This window comes from Orycteropus afer, unplaced genomic scaffold (genome assembly GCF_000298275.1).
Source record: "Orycteropus afer afer isolate SDZICR_OR568_19922 unplaced genomic scaffold, OryAfe1.0 scaffold00210, whole genome shotgun sequence".
Lineage (NCBI taxonomy): Eukaryota > Metazoa > Chordata > Mammalia > Tubulidentata > Orycteropodidae > Orycteropus > Orycteropus afer.
Genome location: NW_006921797.1, coordinates 4,085,595 through 4,103,400, shown reverse-complemented (window position 1 = coordinate 4,103,400; position 17,806 = coordinate 4,085,595).

The window sequence follows — 17,806 nt, the reverse complement described above, 5'->3', positions numbered from 1 at the left end:
CTGTATGAAAAGTGAATTTACTCTGTAAATCTTCACCCAAATCCTAATAAAAAAAAGAAAAAAAGTAAAAGCAAGCAGACAAAAAACACACCACATAAACTCATAGGAACAATTAGCAAAATAAGAAAAATAAAATAAAAAAAAAAAACCCTCAATATCTGAGTAGTGGGTAATAAGAGAAAAGAGTTCGAGTCAGAGAACAATGAAGAAAACGGGAAAACGCAGAAAGTAAAACAAGTAATGGGGAGAACCATGAGAAAAAAAAAAAGGGAACCAGGAACAGGGAAGAGAGAAAAAGCTGAAAACTAGAACCTGGGAAAGGAAGAATAAAGAATAAGAATAAAATGTATGAAAAAACTATAATTTTAAAATAGACAAAAACAATCAAACTGAACAAAAAGGAATAAAAAATGCACAGGGTGGGGCAGAGCACCCAGGCTCCGTTGGAGCACACAGACTGGGATGGAATTCCTGCTGGCCTAGAAGGTGGGTGGGAGTGATGGATGGATGCATTTCCATTCACAAAGAGGGTGTAGGATATAAGAGTAACAAGAGGAATATCGTACCTTTCCGGTCATTTATGTCTGGAATATCCTTGTAGTTCATGGTAAGTGGAGCCTATTCTTAAGTCCCTGGAATCTGAGAGAATGCTGTTGCTTTAAATATCTAAAATGGTCGAACCTCTTGTAAACTTTCAAAATGGCTGCACCCTCCTGACAGCCGAAAGTTCATGGCTCAGCCCGTCTCCCTCTTCGCTGCTTCCCCTTTTATTCACCAGCCAGCACTCCAGTCCTCCATGCAGCAGGGCCAATTTTTAGGTGAATTCTTAAGTCCTAACACAACTTGGCAATATCCAAGCTGTCTGTGCCTTCAGGATCATTGACAGTCCACAGCTCCATATGTCTCCTTTTTCAGTGTTTTCATGCAGGTTCTTCTACTAGTTGCAGTTTAGTTCAGTTCTGTATCCTTCCTTTCAAAAGTCAGAGGTTCAGGATTATCTTCTGTATCTGCGTTAATTGGTTCCCATTTTCTCTGTTGAAGAGGGTCTATGTAGTTTGTCTGGCTATTTTGCCATCTTACTGGAATCCTGCCTAATTTCAACTTTTTAGGAAAGCGCCATACCATTTTCCACAGTGGTTGTACCATTTTACAGTCCAACTAGCAGTGTATGAAAGTTCTAATCCCTCCACACCTTTGCCAGTATTTGTTGTTTTCTGTCTTGTTGAACCTAGCTGTTATCACTGGAGTGAGAAAATATCTCATTGCTGTTTTGATTTGCATCTCTGTACTGGCTAATGATCAGGAGCGTTTCCTCATGTCTTTGTTGCCTGCCTGATTATCTTTGTTAGTGAAGTGACTGTTCATATCCTTTCCCCATTTTTCAATTGGATTGTTTGTCTTTTTGATGTTGAGGTGTTAAAATTTTATGTAAATGTTATAGATAAGTTACTTGTCAGATGTGCCTTTGCCAATTTTTTCCCAGTCTCTAAGTTCTCTTTTTACCCTTTTAGAGAAGGGGTTTGTCTTTTTGTTGCTGAGTTGTAGGAGTTCTTTATATATTCCAGATATTAATCCCTTATCAGATATAGTTCCAAAATATTTCCTCCTATTATGTAAGTTGTCACTTCAATTTCTGGACAAAGTCTTTTAAGACACATTTTTTTTTTTTTTTTATTTTGATGAAGGCCAATTTATCTATTTTTTCTCTTGTTGCTCATAGTTTTAGTATCATATCTAAGAATCTATTGTCAGAAGCAAGGTCTTGAAGTTTCACTCTGATGTTTTCTTCTAAATCTGTTATCATTTTAGTCCTTATATTTAAGTCATTGATCCATTTTGAGTTAATTTGCATATATGAGGTGAGATATTGGTCCAATCTCATTTTTTTTGCAGTTGGATAAGCACTGTTTATTGAAAAGACTCTTCTTTCTCTGTTGAATGGACTTGATACTCTTGTCAAAAATCAAGAGGCCACAGATGTATGAGTTTATTTCAGAACCCTCAATTCTATTCCATTTGTCTAGAAATAGATCTATTCTGTACTATGCTGCTTTGATTACTAAAGCTTTATAATATGTTTTGAAATCAGAGAGTATGAATCCTGCTTTGTTCTTCGTTTTCAAAATATTTTGGCTATTCCAAGTGTCTTTCATTTTCACATGAATTTGAGGACAGGCTTTTACATTTCTATTGAATAGCAGTAGTGAAAGCAGGTATCACTGTCTTGTTCCAGATCTTAAGGAAACACTTTCAGTCTTTTACAATTGAGCATACTGTTAGCTGTGGGTTTTTCACAAACACTTTTATCATATTGAGGAAATTTCCTTCTATTTCTAGTTTTCTCAGTGTTTTCATCATAAAAAGGTACTGGATTTTGTCAAATGACTTTCCTGAGTCAATTGAGATGACCACATGGATCTTTCCCTCCACCCTGTTAATGTGGTATATGACATTGTTTTTTAAATTTTGACCCACTCTTGAATTCTTGGGTTAAATCCCACTTGGTCACAGTGTATAATCCTTATAATATGCTGTTGGATTCAGTTTCCTAGTATTTTGTTGTGGATTTTTGTATTTATATTCATAAAGGATATTGGTCTGTAGTTTTTTTCCCTTGAGGTATCTTTATCTGACTTTTGTATCAGAGTAATGCTGACTTCATAGAATGAGTTAGGAAGTTCTCCCTCCTCTTCATGCTTGGTGACTTCTGACTAGCTATCAGACATTATGTATTTTACTTTGTTGGGTGTTAGATATTTTTACATTTCTATAAACATTGTGGTGCTCTGTTCTGGGCATACCTAAATTACTTTGAAATGGTTTGATCCTTGCTTTTAAAAGCAAACTTTGATAAAGGGAATCAGAGCACCATTTAATCTAGGGATAATTTTTCTCCACTATTAAGGAGCTCTGGTGGGTCAGTGGCTAAGGCCTTTGACTACTAACCAAAAGGTTGGTGGTTCAAACCCACCAGCTACTCCATGGAAGGAAGACTGGGCAATCTACTTCTATAAAGATTTACCACCCTGGAAACCCAAAGGTGGTCACTATGAGTCAGAACTGATTTTATGGCAGTGAGTTTTTTTTTTTTTAATTGAGGTAAGACATTACTTAGCACTCTAACATAGAGGTTGGCAAACTTTTCCTGTATAGAGCTAAAGAGCAAATATTTTAGACTTTGTGGGCCATCTGGTCCTAGTTAACATTACTCAACTTTGTCATTGTAGTTTGAAAGCAGCCATAGAAAATATGTAAATGAATTGGTGTGGCTGTATTCCAATAAAAACTCTATTTGCAAAAATATGTGGTGGGTTAGTTTTGGCTCAAAAACCATAGTTTGCTGAATCCAAAGTGATGAACATGTTTTACAAAGTGCTGTGCTCTGTACCAACAGATACAGTACCAACAGACACTAGTACTGGAACTGTGTGAGTTAGGAGTTCTGGTAGCATAGTGCCTAAGGTATTTGACTGCTAACCAGAAGGCTGGTGGTTCAAACCCACCAGCCACTTCTGGGAAGGAAGGTTGGGCAATCTACTTCTGTAGTGATACTGCCTTGGAAACCCAAGGAGGGGTCGCTATGAGTCAGGTCTGACTTGATGGCAAACAACAACAACAAGTGATGAACATGCTTTACAAAGTTCTCTGCTCTGGATATTACCAACAGGTACTAGTACTGGACCTGTGTGAGTTCCAGGAATTATTATTCCCTTGAGTCCTTTTGGGTTGTTTCCTCACTCTTATTTGCTCATCAGTACTCAACTGAATACATGAGAAGGATTTTCTGCAAATCCCTGAAATTTTCTCTTCATGCAGCTTTCTCTCACCCATACCCTGCCCTGTGAACTGTAGCCACCTTGGCTTCCTTGACCTCCCAGTTTTATTTCCTCAACTCAGATAGATTGCCCTACTCTTCCTGGACTCCCTCTCTCAGTGCTCCACAGAGTAAAGTGAGCGATCATAGGACTCATCTCCTTTGCTTCTATGTCTCAGGGACATTGTCTTTTCTGTCTGATGTACAATATTTTGAAAGCTATTCCTTTTCTGACATTTCAGTTGTTTTAAAAGGCAGGATATTTCTAATGCCTGTTGTTTCATCTTTTCTGGAACACATAATATTAATATAATGTGTTTATCCATAGATATATTGAAGCAATTTCCTCCAGGTTATTTTCCCCTAGAACTCAGAAATAGATTTTTTTTTTTTTTTTCTGAAAACAAATCTAATCAGAATCAGCATAGTACAGATGGATTTAGGCATCTACATACAGCCCTATGTTATAGGATGATCAGTAAGTTATTGGAAAAGATTGGGGAATTCCCAGGTCCACTCAAGAACACTATAGTAGGAGGAGGGGGAGCAAGAAGGAGAAGTGAGTGGAGGCTCCTATTCAATGCCTCAGCATCTAACCCATTAAATAATGAAGGAAAACAAACTCCAAATGAGATCTCAAAATTCTGGATGACAGATGAGTAGAGTTAGGGTGAGTCCAGAAGTATGGACAAGGAGAAGTAGAGACAATGCAGAGGCTAGGAGAATCTACTCACTAACCCTGCTCATTGAAGCTATTTTGGGATGGGGCTGAGTAAAACCTCAAATAAGGAACAGAGAAAAGGAGCTAATTTTAAAAAGCTGTAGCCCAGTTTTCTTTAAGGCAGCTCAAACTGGACATTGGAGTTCATGGGCTACACAAATGGGAAGGGGTGAAGGGAGACAATGGCACTATAAGAGAGTGCTCTTGAATTTTGCTGAAGACCAGGATGGATGGGCACTAGGACTAGGAGGAATATCAAGGGCAGCAAAGTGAAGGGAATACTTCAGCCTGACTGGGTGACCAAAGGAAAAAAATCTACAGTGAGACAGCACCACTGGTGAACCTGTGCAGAGGAGCATGTGAAGGGAAGGCATAGAGAGTCCTCCACCTTTGCTATAAGAAAACTGAGTGTTACTGCTTATGTCCCTGCCTGCAAACAATTAGCCATCCCTTCCACATATGCTTACTGAATTCCAGTGATCAAATATCCAGAAGACCTGAACAGCACTGAAAAAACCCTAAGAATAAAGTGCCCTCTAGTGTTTCTCAGGAGAAGACTCAAAGCTCACTGCTGCTGGGCTGATTATAACTCATAGCACGACCCTGTGAAGCTGAGTGGAGCTGCTCCACAGGTTTCCCAGGGTTGTGAGTTTTTGTGGAGGTGGGTTGTTGTATCTTAGTCTTGCAGAGTGGCTGATGGGTGTAGTTCCTGGACTTTTATTTTGCAGCTTGGCACTTAGCCCCTGTGCCACTAGGGATTCCAAATTGGAAAACTTTGCCACAAAAACAAGAATACAAAATTTAAAGTGAAAAAGCAAAGGTAACAAAATGGCTGAAGTTCAACAAAAATTAGTAAAACACACAAAATCACAAGACAATGAGGATGAGTTACAAGTTAAACATGAAGAAGAAGAAATTTCTCCTATGGAGTCCAGAATAATGCAAAGAATTGATAATTTTCAGACTGTGGTGCTAAATATGGTTAAAGAAATAATAATGATAATAATAAAAAAACACAGAAGACAAACTAGTGGTGATCAGGAAACAAATGGAGGAACAAAATGAGAGACTCAATATGGAAATTGTAAACATCTGAAAAACAAAAGAACTACTGGAAGTGAAGAATAAAACAACCGAATTAGAAAAATCAAGAGAAACACTTAACAATAGAGTTGAACAGACGGAAGACAGAATAAATGAACTAGAAGATGAAATAACTGATCTTATCAAGTGTCACGAAACAGGAGAAAAGAACAAAGAAAAGTAAATGAAGTCAAAGGAAATACAGGATTTAATTAAGGAATCTAACATTAGAATTACTGGAATCCCAGAACACTGTCATAACAATAAAGGCATAGAAATGATTTTCCATGATAATCAGAGAGAATTTCCCAGGTGTGATCAGAAAACCAAGTTTGCAAATAGAAGAAGCTTCATGAAACCCAATTAAAAGAGACAAAAAGATTAACTCCATGCCATATCGTAATATGTTTCTGAAAACCAAAGACAAGCAGAGAATTCTGAAAGCACCAAGAGAAAAACACAATATGACATACCAAGAGATTTTCGTAAGAATCAGTGTGGATTTCTCCCTAGTAACTCTAGAAGCCAATGGAGCAAGTTATAGAAAGCACTGACAGAAAACAATTGCCAACCAAGAATTTTTTACCCTGCAAAGTTGTCATTCAAAAATGAGGGGGAAATCATAACATTCACAAATGAACAGAAGCTCTGGGAATTTGCCATCACCAGACCAGATCTACAAATATTACTCAAAGGAGTATTCTAAATAGAAAAGAGGCAAGAGCATAAAATAAATATTCATTTATACACATGGGTTAAAAAAAATTACAAAAAGCAAAAGATAGAGAGATAGCAAACTAACAAACAAAAAAACTGCAATAAAAGCAATATTAAGGACAAAGTATATGATATCAGGAAATAAACTCAATAATTCCCTGGAGAAGGGTAACATGCTTGATAATGTAGAGGGTGAGTGAAAGAAGGGAAGCCCCTTAACAAGATGGACTGACACAGTGGCTGCAACAATGGACTCAAGCATAGCAAGTTTTGTGAGGATGATTCAGGATTGGGCAGGGTTTGTTCTGTTGTACAAAGGGGAGGAATGAGTCAGAAGTGACTCAATGGCACCTAACAACAACATACTCAATAATTAAATCCTGCAAGCTATATAACATCAAGTTTATAAAAAAATAGCTGTAAAATAAATTTATCAAATATAGGTAGTATATTGATATTAATGGAGACACACCAGCAGAAATGGAGGAAAGTGGAACATATCAGATATAGATTTCTTATGTTAAGGTTGTATATAAATTGTTGTTCATATGTTAAATATTGTTGCAAGTTGTGTAATATAATATATATGGTAAACACTAAGAAATCACCAAAAACAAACATTCAGAAAAAAAGAAGGAAGTAAGCAAAAAGCTCATCACAAGAAACCAGCCAAACACAAACAAAAATAAAAAAGTAAGAACAAAGAAACAGAAGATATGAAACTTTCAAAAAACAAATAGCAAAATGGGTGAAGTAGACATTTCATTTTCAGTAATAATCTTAAATGTAGATGGCTTAAATACCCCATCCAAAAGACAGAAAGTGTCAGAATGGATTTTAAAAAAAAGAGAACATGATCTTTCCTTTTGCTGCCTATAGGAAACACACCTTTGACATATGGACACAAAGAGACTGAAAATAAAGGGATGGAGAAAAACATTCTATGCAACCAGCAAATAAAAAAGAGCAGAGGTGGCTATATTGATATCAGATAAAATAGGCTTTAAATAAAAATCTGTTGCAAGAGATAAAGAAGGACATTGCAAAAAAGAAAAAAAAAAAAAGAAAAATACCCAAACCCACTGCCATCAATTTGATTCTGACTCATAGCAATTCCTATGGGGTTTCCAAGGCTGTAAATATTTATGGAAGCAGATTGCCTTGTCTTTCTCCTGTGGAGTGGCTGGTGGATTTGAACTGCTGACCTTTTGATTTGCAGCCCAGTGATGTAACCACAGTGCTATCACAGCTCCTTAAAGAAGGATCAAAAAACCCAAACTCACTGCCATTGAGTCAATTCCAACTCATAGCGAAACACTTTGGGTTTCAGAGGTGTTAAACCTTTATGAAAATAGATTGCCCAGTCTTCCTTCTGCAGAGTGGCTGATGGGTTTGAACCTCCAACCTTCTGGTTAGCAGTTAAACGCCTTAGGCACTATGTCACCAGAGCTCCTTTAAAGAAGGACTTTACTTAATAATAAAAGGGTCAATCCAGTGAGAAGGCATAGCAATTCTAAATATATATGCATTTAACAACAATGCACCAAAATACAGGAAACAAATACTAATATGAAAGGAGAAATACACAACTCCACAATAACAGGGGACTTCAACACATCACTTTCAATTAGAGACAAAACATATAAAAAGATCACTAAGGACATTCACATGTTGATTTGTGTGAGGGGAGGGATGATATGGGAAGTCAATGTTCATTGATGGTTACTAAGGGTAGGGGAAGTATGCTCAATATAGTAGAGACTAGCTATGTTTTGTAATGAGAAAAGTGATACCAAATGTGGATGTAGTGAGCACAGCAAAACCAAAGCAAAAATGAGCATTTGAACTCATATTGTTGGGTATGGGCAAACTGGTATATGGGTAGATGCAGATGTGCACATAGATGAGAACAGATAAAAGTATCTATGTTGTTGTTATGTGCCGTTGAGTTGGACCCGACTCATAGCGACCCCTCCTTGGGTTGCCGAGGCAGTATCACTACGGAAATAGGATTGCCCAACCTTCCTTCCGAGGCGTGGCTGGTGGGTTTGAACCGCCAGCCTTCTGGTTAGCAGTTAAATGCCTTAGGCATTATGCTACCAGAGCTCCTAAAAGTATCTATAGGTATGTGTAAATGCAAAATATTTAATGTAGGCACATACATTCATTGAAAACACAAATACGGATTCTCTTCAAATATAACCAAACACCTTCCAAAATTGGTTTTGTGGGTTGGAAGGCTTAGTACCATAGTCTCATGGGACAATTCAGTCAATTGGCACTATATAGTTTACAAAAATCATAATCTGCATTCTAATTAAGGGTGAGTAGCATCTGGGGTCTTCAAAGCTTGTGAGTGGCCACCTAAAGCACAACTACAGATTTCAAGTCTCCAGGAGCAAAACAGACAGTAACCAAAAGAGCAGAGAAGAAACAAGTCTACAACCTCATCGACTCTCAGACCAGAAGAACTAGATGGTGCCCAGCTACCATCACAGACTGTTCTGATCAGAGGCACAATAGTTGGTCGCAGATAGAATGGGAGGAAAATATGGAGCAGAACTCAAATTCAAATATCTTCTTATTTTTTTTAAAGCTAAGAAAACCGTAACTGTAGAGAACAGAAGACTCTCTGAGACTATCACCCTGAGAAACTCTTTAAACCTAGAACAGAGCCTATCCCCTGAGATAACCGTTTAGCAAAATAGCAGAGTGGCACACAAAATAAAGGATTTTTTATTTATAAGATCAGTTCCCTAGTTAAAAACCATCAGAATGAGCTCAAAAGATCAGTAATTACTCAAAGGCAAAGATGAGAAGATTAGAGAACAAGGAAATGAGGGTACTGGGAAGGGAACCAACTGAACACGAAGAGACACTGACCCCTGTCATCAAACTAGTACCACTGAATAATTTGTATGGAAATAGTCAAATGAGAACCTAACTTGCTGTGTAAACTTTCACCCAAAACTCAATAAAATATTACTTTGGAAGGAAGACTGGGCAATCTACTTCTGTAGAGATACTGCCTCGGAAACCCAAGGAGGGGTTGCTAAGAGTCGGATATGACTCGACAGCAGTGAGTTTGTTTTTTTGTGTTTAATGTAGAAAAAAAGAAGATCACTATATAGTGTATCTGCAGGAATAGATAACTAAAGAACCTGTTGATCTCTATTAGGTAAAGTAGAGGGTCAGCAAAAACAAGGGTAAGTCTTAATAAGAGGGAGTGACACAATAGCCAAAACAATGAACATACCAATGATCATGAAAATGGCGCTGGACCAGGCAATGTTTCTTTTGCTATACATATTGTCACCATGTGTAAGAGCTGACACAACAGCAACAACAGCAAAAAAGCTACAGTATGATCAATTAAGGTATGTATGTCTATCTGAAGTAATTATGATTTATATTTATATACTATGATCTGCAATGTCTGCCTTCCACCATAGATTTGTAAGCACTTTGATGGGAAAGGCTTGTTTTTCACCATCAGCATCTAGCATTGTAACTGGAACAGATAAGCATTAAAATAAATGAATAGTCTCTTCTTAATTGGTACATAAAGGAGAAAGTAGATTGTAAAAATTCTATAGTATCTTCAGTATTGTACAAAGACATTCTGTAATCAAATTATTGAGTATATTTGTCTTATTTTAGCTCTATCCTTTCAGTCTATCTAACTGTGTCGAACTTTCAGAGGTTGACGAAATTGTCTTTGGTCTGATTCTGCTCATCAACAATACACAGAGTCTAGCAATGTGGTATTACTTTAAAAATACCAATGCCTGGGTCACATTGCCAGATATTCTGATTAAATTGTTCTGGGGTAGGGCATAATAATGTTTTAAAATTTCTCCAGGTGATTCTAATGTACCCACAAGTTAAACATAAAACTAATTGAAGTCACATCCCATATGAGAGCAAAACAACAAAAAATCAAATGAGGGCCATTTTAAAATAAAAACAGTGGTGTAACACATCTTGTTCAATGAAAAACAGCATCTGCATCTAGTGCTTGATGCCCTGAAGCAGTATCAAGTTTTGCCCCAAAATTGCCTTTGGAAGGAAGCAAACAAACTTGGACATACAATGGAGTGTATTTGAAACTGGTCATCTTTTTTAAGCAGATTATAGTTTTGTAAAAGGCTCCCATTCCAAATATTTATTTAATGCTGAATGGTCTCCAGTTGGGTGGCTCATCTATTTAATTATATTGAAGACATTAAGGAAGATGGATTTGCATTTGTCTTGGTGCAGGGTGATTCATTTTGTAGGTACCAGAGCAAAAGTTCACTTCAGGGAATGTCAGGAAAATGAGTATGGCTATTCGGAGGAATGTTGGACAATCTACTTCTGTAGTGATACTGCCTCAGAAACCCAGGGAGGGGTCGCTATGAGTCGGATCTGACTCGACAGCAATGTGTTTGTTTTGTTTTTTTTGGTTTATAAGGAAATTGGTTCTATGGCAACCTCAATTACTTCCACTCATGGTGTAAATAGTAAATGTGCTCAGTTGTTGCCTAAAAGTTGAAAGTTAGAAAAATCAGGTCTTGAAACATTATGGAGCACAGTTCTACTCTGACACCTATGGAGTTGCCATGAGTCAGCTCAAAGCAACGGGTTTTCACACCTCAACAGCAAAATTGAATGAAATGCGTTCCTCTGAACTTCTATGCTTCTGTTCAATGCAATTATTTTTCATTGAATATATACTCTGTGCAAGCATTGTGCTAAGGTTTCAGCAGATGATCTCATTTTATTCTCACAACCATGATTAAATCCACTCACTGCCATCGAGTCACTCTGACTCATAGTGACCCCCATTGGGTTTGCAACACTGTAAATCTTTATGGAAATAGGATGCCTCATCTTCCACCCATGGAACAGCGGGTGGATTTGAACTGCTGACCTTCTGGTTAGCACACAAATGCTTTACCCACTACTCCATCAGAGCTCTTTATTCTCATTTTAGCAATGAGGAAACTGCAATTCAGAGGCCTCCAGATATAAGTTTGAAATAAAGATTCAATAAGCCAAGATGCCTTTGAGTCCAGAGGTTACACTCATTTTCTTTTATTTCATGGAGATGTTTATTAACTAGATATCCCTTCCCTTTCCATGCATGTGTTTATGCTATAGAGATTATTTTCCCATCTACAAATACTGATATGAATTTTGGCTCCAGAATGTAACAAAATGAATAAATGCTTGGGATGAATCTTTTATTCTTTTATAAGCGGTAGCACTTCATTTTCCAAGTGAAAAAGAAAGAGCCTTTCAGAGGATTGTACATGTGACCATATTTTCCTATACATATTTAGAAACTCAAGGGGAAAAAAATGGTGGTCTTGAATAGCACTCAGCCTCAGCTCATTTGCCTTTGTGCTCCAAATGTCAATTTGTTCCCAGAAGAGATGTTTTTGAATAGAACCTTGGGTTGAAAAGAGTCATGGGTTAAATTAATGGCACAGTTGAGTATTGAATTTGGTCCTGATGGGGAGAAGAGAAATTAACTCAGTCTTGTTCTCTTACTCAGTTTTCTCTGACTGCTTCTCTTCCTCTTTTCTCTTTATCTAGAGTGATTAGATATTTTTCACTGAGGAAGGTGAATAGTCAGTTCTGACACAGCTCCCTGGACTTTCTGTCCCTAACATCTAGAGTCACAATGACAAACCATTGAAAATGTAAATACCTAGCTTTCCTGTACTTACAAATCATGTCTCTCTCTCTATAATCATCTCTGAATTACTTTCACAGCCACAAAGTTCTGCCTCAGTGCAAATCTTTTCCTCCAAGCAGCACTTTTAAGAACTTGAGGAATTGCTGAAGGTAGGGGGAAAATTTAGGAGATCTGGAGTCTAATTAACTTTTCCTCTAATTAACTCTGTCACCATTCCTTTGTGAATGCTAGTGAGACTCTCAGAGCTAAAGGAGATACTCAGGATGGCAGCTGCCCAAATCCAAGAAGTTTGCAAGATTTTTCCCTTTACCAGGATTTTAAACCAAAAATCATCACAGGAATATGGGTGACATAAGGGGAAAGAGGATGCTTTTTAAAATATACACTGTGTTTTATCTTTCTCCACAGTACCAAATAACCTTTCACTATGGAAGGAAGGATGGGCAATCTATTTCCGTGACACTGCCTTGGAAACTCAAGGAGGGGTCGCTATGAGTCGGGTTCAACTCGATGGCAGTGAGCTATCAGGATAGATCAATTTCTAGAAAAGGGCGTGATGGTTGATATAGAGTCAACAAAAATGGCACAAACCCTCAATGAGATGGATTGACGCAATAGCCAAAACAATGGGCTCCAACATATCAACCATTTTGAAGATGGTAATATTTTGTTCCGTTACACATAATGTTGCTATGAGTCAGAGCCCACTCAGTGGCTACAAACAACAATATGTTGTTGCTCTTAGTTGAGTCAGCTCCAACCCATAGTGACCTTATGTACAAGAAAATGAAATATTGCCCAGTCCAGCACCATCCTCACAATACAATATATTATTATTTTCTCAATATCTCCATGACCTCTGTACTTCCTTTCTATGACATTTAGAAGATCACCACTGGATAGATGATAATTTTTAAATGCAAGTCACCTCTTTGTCTCTTTCCTTACTCCTCCATTCTCTCTTTCACTCAATAAAATTTATCTTCCCATATCCCTGGGTTGTTGTTCATGAAGTCTGAATTAACTAGAAATGTTCAGTTCTTTCTTCTTTATGTACTGAAATCCTCCCTAGCCTATGAGACATATTTCAAATGTCATCTCCTCTAATAAAGTGTTTCTCACAAAATGCCTTCAATAAATAGTCACTGATGAATTTTATGGCTTATTCTTGCTATACTTTTCTAAAATAAATGGAACTTCTATTTAGTTTCATCATTTCTTCCAACTCTCACTCCAACTCTTTCCCCAAGTTTCTGAGTAGGTTACAATACTTGAGTGTGATGTTTCCATTCAAGGAATCTCTTTACTCTCCATAATCTTTTTGACTCCTTGATCGACTCCAGTCAGACTTCCCATGTTGATATCTCAATGTCTTTCCTTTGAAATCTTCTCTATAACACATTCTCTCATTTTCTTTTGCTCTCTGTTTCCATGGCCTCAATCCTAGTACACAACATAGTTGTTTTTATTAGTGTTCCCTTTTCAATCTTTCTCCCCTTTCATTCCTTCTGCCTAAGGCAAAATTCACCTGCAAGTGTAGTTTTTCTTTCCCAAAGTTACTTTTCTTCCCAACAGTTGATCATGTGTTCAACTCACCTTGGCTGGGCATGCTTCTGAAATATTGCCTCCACCTTCTTATGCTCCCAACCATTCCCTGCAAACAGCACACTTGATTTTATGGCTAGACTGTGGTTGTTCCTAACCACTCCTCATCCCAAGCTTTGCCTTCTAAAAACTACTGCCACCTCTTGTGTATGCATGGGCCAAGTGCTCCCAGTGGTCTGCCTCCTCCTGCAGGGCTTATCCTAATGGAGCTGGGATTGATGCCCACCCTCAGAGGAACCACATAAGAGCTCAGAGCCTGGGGCAAAGCATGAGTTCAGCTGTGTCCCAGTTCTAATGCCTTGCAGCTGCTCCCCTTCAGCTGCTATGGGTCCCCTGGTCCAACCTGCCACCCAGTTTCTTAACTACTTGATGAGATAATTTTTGGTTCTAAATTGTCTTTTTGTGTTAGACGCTTCTTTGAGCTGCTCATTACTGTCTTGTTTGCCCTTCTTTCAGACTGACCACAGAGGCCCCGAGCCCCATTGACTGACCTGCCATCTGGACAGCTGCCATCTCTTTCTCAGGCTGCCTATCTGAGCTGCAGATTCCCTCTGTCTGGTCTCTCTTCCTCTTTCTGAGACTATGGTTTGCTCTTGCCTTTACTAAGCACCTAGTCCTTTAGGCCCTGCCAGATTTCCTGGGCCTCTGGCTTCCACTGCTAGAACAAATCCTCACCCCAGAACAATTTAACAACCGTATGTTGAGAACTTATTGATTACAAAGCATTATGAAAATGGTAGCAGAGATAAGTAAGTTCTCTCAAGGAACTTAAAATCTAATAGAAGGATTGTCATATAAATGTATTTGTGAAGGGCAGACCGTGATGAGTTCTCCAAGGAGATGCAGGAAAGGGAAGTGTTGAGTGCATGTGTGTGTGTGTGTGTGTGGGGGGGCAAGGTGGTGGTGATCAGAACAGTTTGCTTGGAAGATGTGGCATATAGTGATTTGAAAGTGGTTAGAATCAGCACATTTAGAGGGATACTGATGTTCACTTTGGCCAGGATTGCATTTTCCCTCCATCAGGACACTAGTTGAGATAAACCCTACATCAATACAATTTCCAAATGCCCCTGGGAATGGTAACATCCTTCTATGCAAGCCAGTGATTGGGTGTCCTATGAGAAAACATGAAAAGGTCTGCTAACCTAAAGTATTTGTACCTACAGAGCATTTGGTAGGAAGCCACTGAAAGTCATTGAGCATAGGATGACTGAATTCAAGATGCACATTAGAAGTAATTGGAATATTACTCTGGCAATGAACAGAGGGCAATAAACAGAAGAAATTGGATGTAGGGGGAAGAGTTAGGAGCCTGTTGTAGTCCAAATAAGAGATGATAACAGATTATGTTGGATACAGCCCAGACATCTCCTGTATCGAATATGGTTACTGATTGGATATGGGGGTCACAGGAGATATGAGTCAACAATGAGCCCCAGGTTTTCAATCTGATGACTAGGATCATGACAGTTCCATATATGGAGCTAGGGAAGTCAGAAAAGGTCCTAGTTACAGGGAAAGATGATGCCTTCAGTTTGAAGCATGCTGTGTTTGTGTAGCCCAGTGGGATGTGAATGACTGGGGTGGTGCTGCCAAAGACCAGGAGTGACTTAATGAATATGAATGATGCTACTTGAAAGGCTATTTTTAAAGGCCTTCACAACAAATTGCTTCTTAAATAAGCCCATCACACACATCCACCTCCTAGTCACTTTGTTTGCCTCAGCAACCCTCTTCATGTTATTTTCTTCTTTTTAAAAAAATATTGAATAAATAAACTTCATCTCAGTTCAGGTCAGAATGCTCCCCAAATCGAAATTAATATTTTGAATTCGTTAAAGACTGCACTTTTAAATAAAATATTAGGTAATGGATGTACCAGGAATGAACTGAAAAAGATGCAAGGGTTTCATACTGATTTCAGTGTTATTCCCCAGTGTCTCCCATGAAGGAAGGTCACGAACAACAAGGCACCGGCACATTGGATCCAGAATTGCTAAAGTAAGTTTTCTCCTCCTGCGGAGTCCCTGTGGACGCTGAATCCGGCTGAGCTGTTCAGGGTTTCATATTCTTCCCCTAAGTAAATTAAATCAGGAGCATATCTCATCACTGAGGCCTGCACAAAAGCCTGCTATACCTTTTTGGCAAGCAGCGCTTGAAATGGAGCTTTTAAAAATGCTGAAAGCCTGCCTCCTTCAGCCATCTGTGTTAGCCTGCCAGCTGCGTCCAGGGCTGAGCCTGCGGGGCGGGGAGCGCAGGGCCATGGGGGCAAATTTCATCCGCATGTGAGCCAAATCGAGACCAAATGGACGCTTGTCAACATTTTCTCTCTTTTGCCCAGTAACTTGATGCAATTCTCCCTTGGAGCAGCCAGTGCTGCTGTTGGATATCTGTGTGGAAAGAGAGGCTATCTACCTTACCCTCTGCCCCCAGCCCCACCCCCGCTTCTTTTTCCAAATTTGAATGTGCCTTAAATGTGAGGGTAAATGAATACAGATAGGAATGTGTTGTGAAGATACAGTAGGGAAGCCTTCTGTGGCTATGAGAGCCGATATAAATGCTGGCTTAATTAAAAAATCAATCTTGCTGTCCGACTGATGGATTGCAATCCTCCACCGGAGGTGGGAAAGAGAGTCGAGTCATGACGACATAATTTTTTCCTATTACTAAAGGGAGGCCTAATGTACATCTCTAAGCAATTCAGCGTGAAGAACTTGTTAAAAACATGCCACCTTTTCCCTCTTGTTAATTGAATCTTTGGGGGAGGGGAGGATGGAGTAACAGCAATTTTGTGAGAACTTCTTACTATTTTTTTTCCCCTAAGGATATCTGAGTTCTGAGAGGTAATTTAATATCTATCTTCAAAGAAATGAAAATGTTTTTATAAGAAGGATGGCAGCCTGTGCAACACATCCACAGAACATTGCCTTAAGACAGACTTTACATTCCTATAGAAAAGAATTCACTAACTCAGAAAAGGACAGTGAGGATGGTTGCACACCATAAAGAATGTAATCCATGGCACTGAATCATACATGTGAATATTGTTGAACTGGCAAATGTTATGTATATTTTTACAACACTTAAAAAATGCTGTTGTTGTTATGTGTCGTCCAGTCCACTCGACTCATAGCGACCCCTTCTTGGGTTTCCAAGGCGGTATCACTACCGAAGTAGATTGCCTAACCTTCCTTCCGAGGAGTGGCTGGTGGCTTTTAACTGCCAGCCTTCTAGTTAAAAATACTCATTAAAAAAAATAATTCACATTGTTGATGATCCATTGACACTTGTTGGTGTGCACAATGTGATTACAAAAATACACTGTGCATATAGAAGTCAGATAATATTGCCTTCTTTGAAATAGGAAAACTGGGAAAATGGATGTCTGGTTTGAAAACACTTGGTGTGAAAGCTTTTGCATTTCCCATGGTACTATTCGGCCTTTTAATGAAGGCTATGGTAGTAGCCGATCTGTTTATATTTTCTCCTTCTTTCACAATATTGGTTTTGTGACAATCTCTGATCTGCCTTTAATGTCCTACCCTGGGCCCATCCTTGATTCAGAACATAGGTCTTAATCGAATAGCATTCTACAACTTCTGATTTGAATTTGTCATCCTTCAATCTTGAAAACACAAAGCATTTCTGTCTCAACTACAGAGTCCCATCGATTGTCCTTCTATTGCTTTAGCTATTTTCTTCTTTATTTGCCATTTCACAGATCTATAAAATGCTGCAACTCTCGCTCTCTTCCACTAAGGATGATCTCTACTGATGTTTTCTGCAGAAAATCCTCTTAAAAATGCCTGTTGCAACTGTAATGGGAAAGATTTTAAAAACTCCTGCCTTTAAGGAGACTAAGGAAAAAAAAAAAAACTATGTTTAAAGAGTTCCTGGAAGACTCTCCCCCATTATTTAGAAACTCTCCTCGGATCCTTTCCTGTCTCGCAATATCTGTCATTTCCCACACTTCTATTCCAGCTATCTCCTACTCACATAGGTCTTAATCTTGAGCTACAAAGTATTCTCCACTGTTTCAGTGACATTTTGCTATTCAACCATATCATGCACACTTACATGTGGATTATGTTGTTGTTGTTGTTGTTGTTATGTGCCATCGAGTCATACCTGACTCATAGCGACCCCTCCTTGGGTTTCCGAGGCAGTATCACTACGGAAGTAG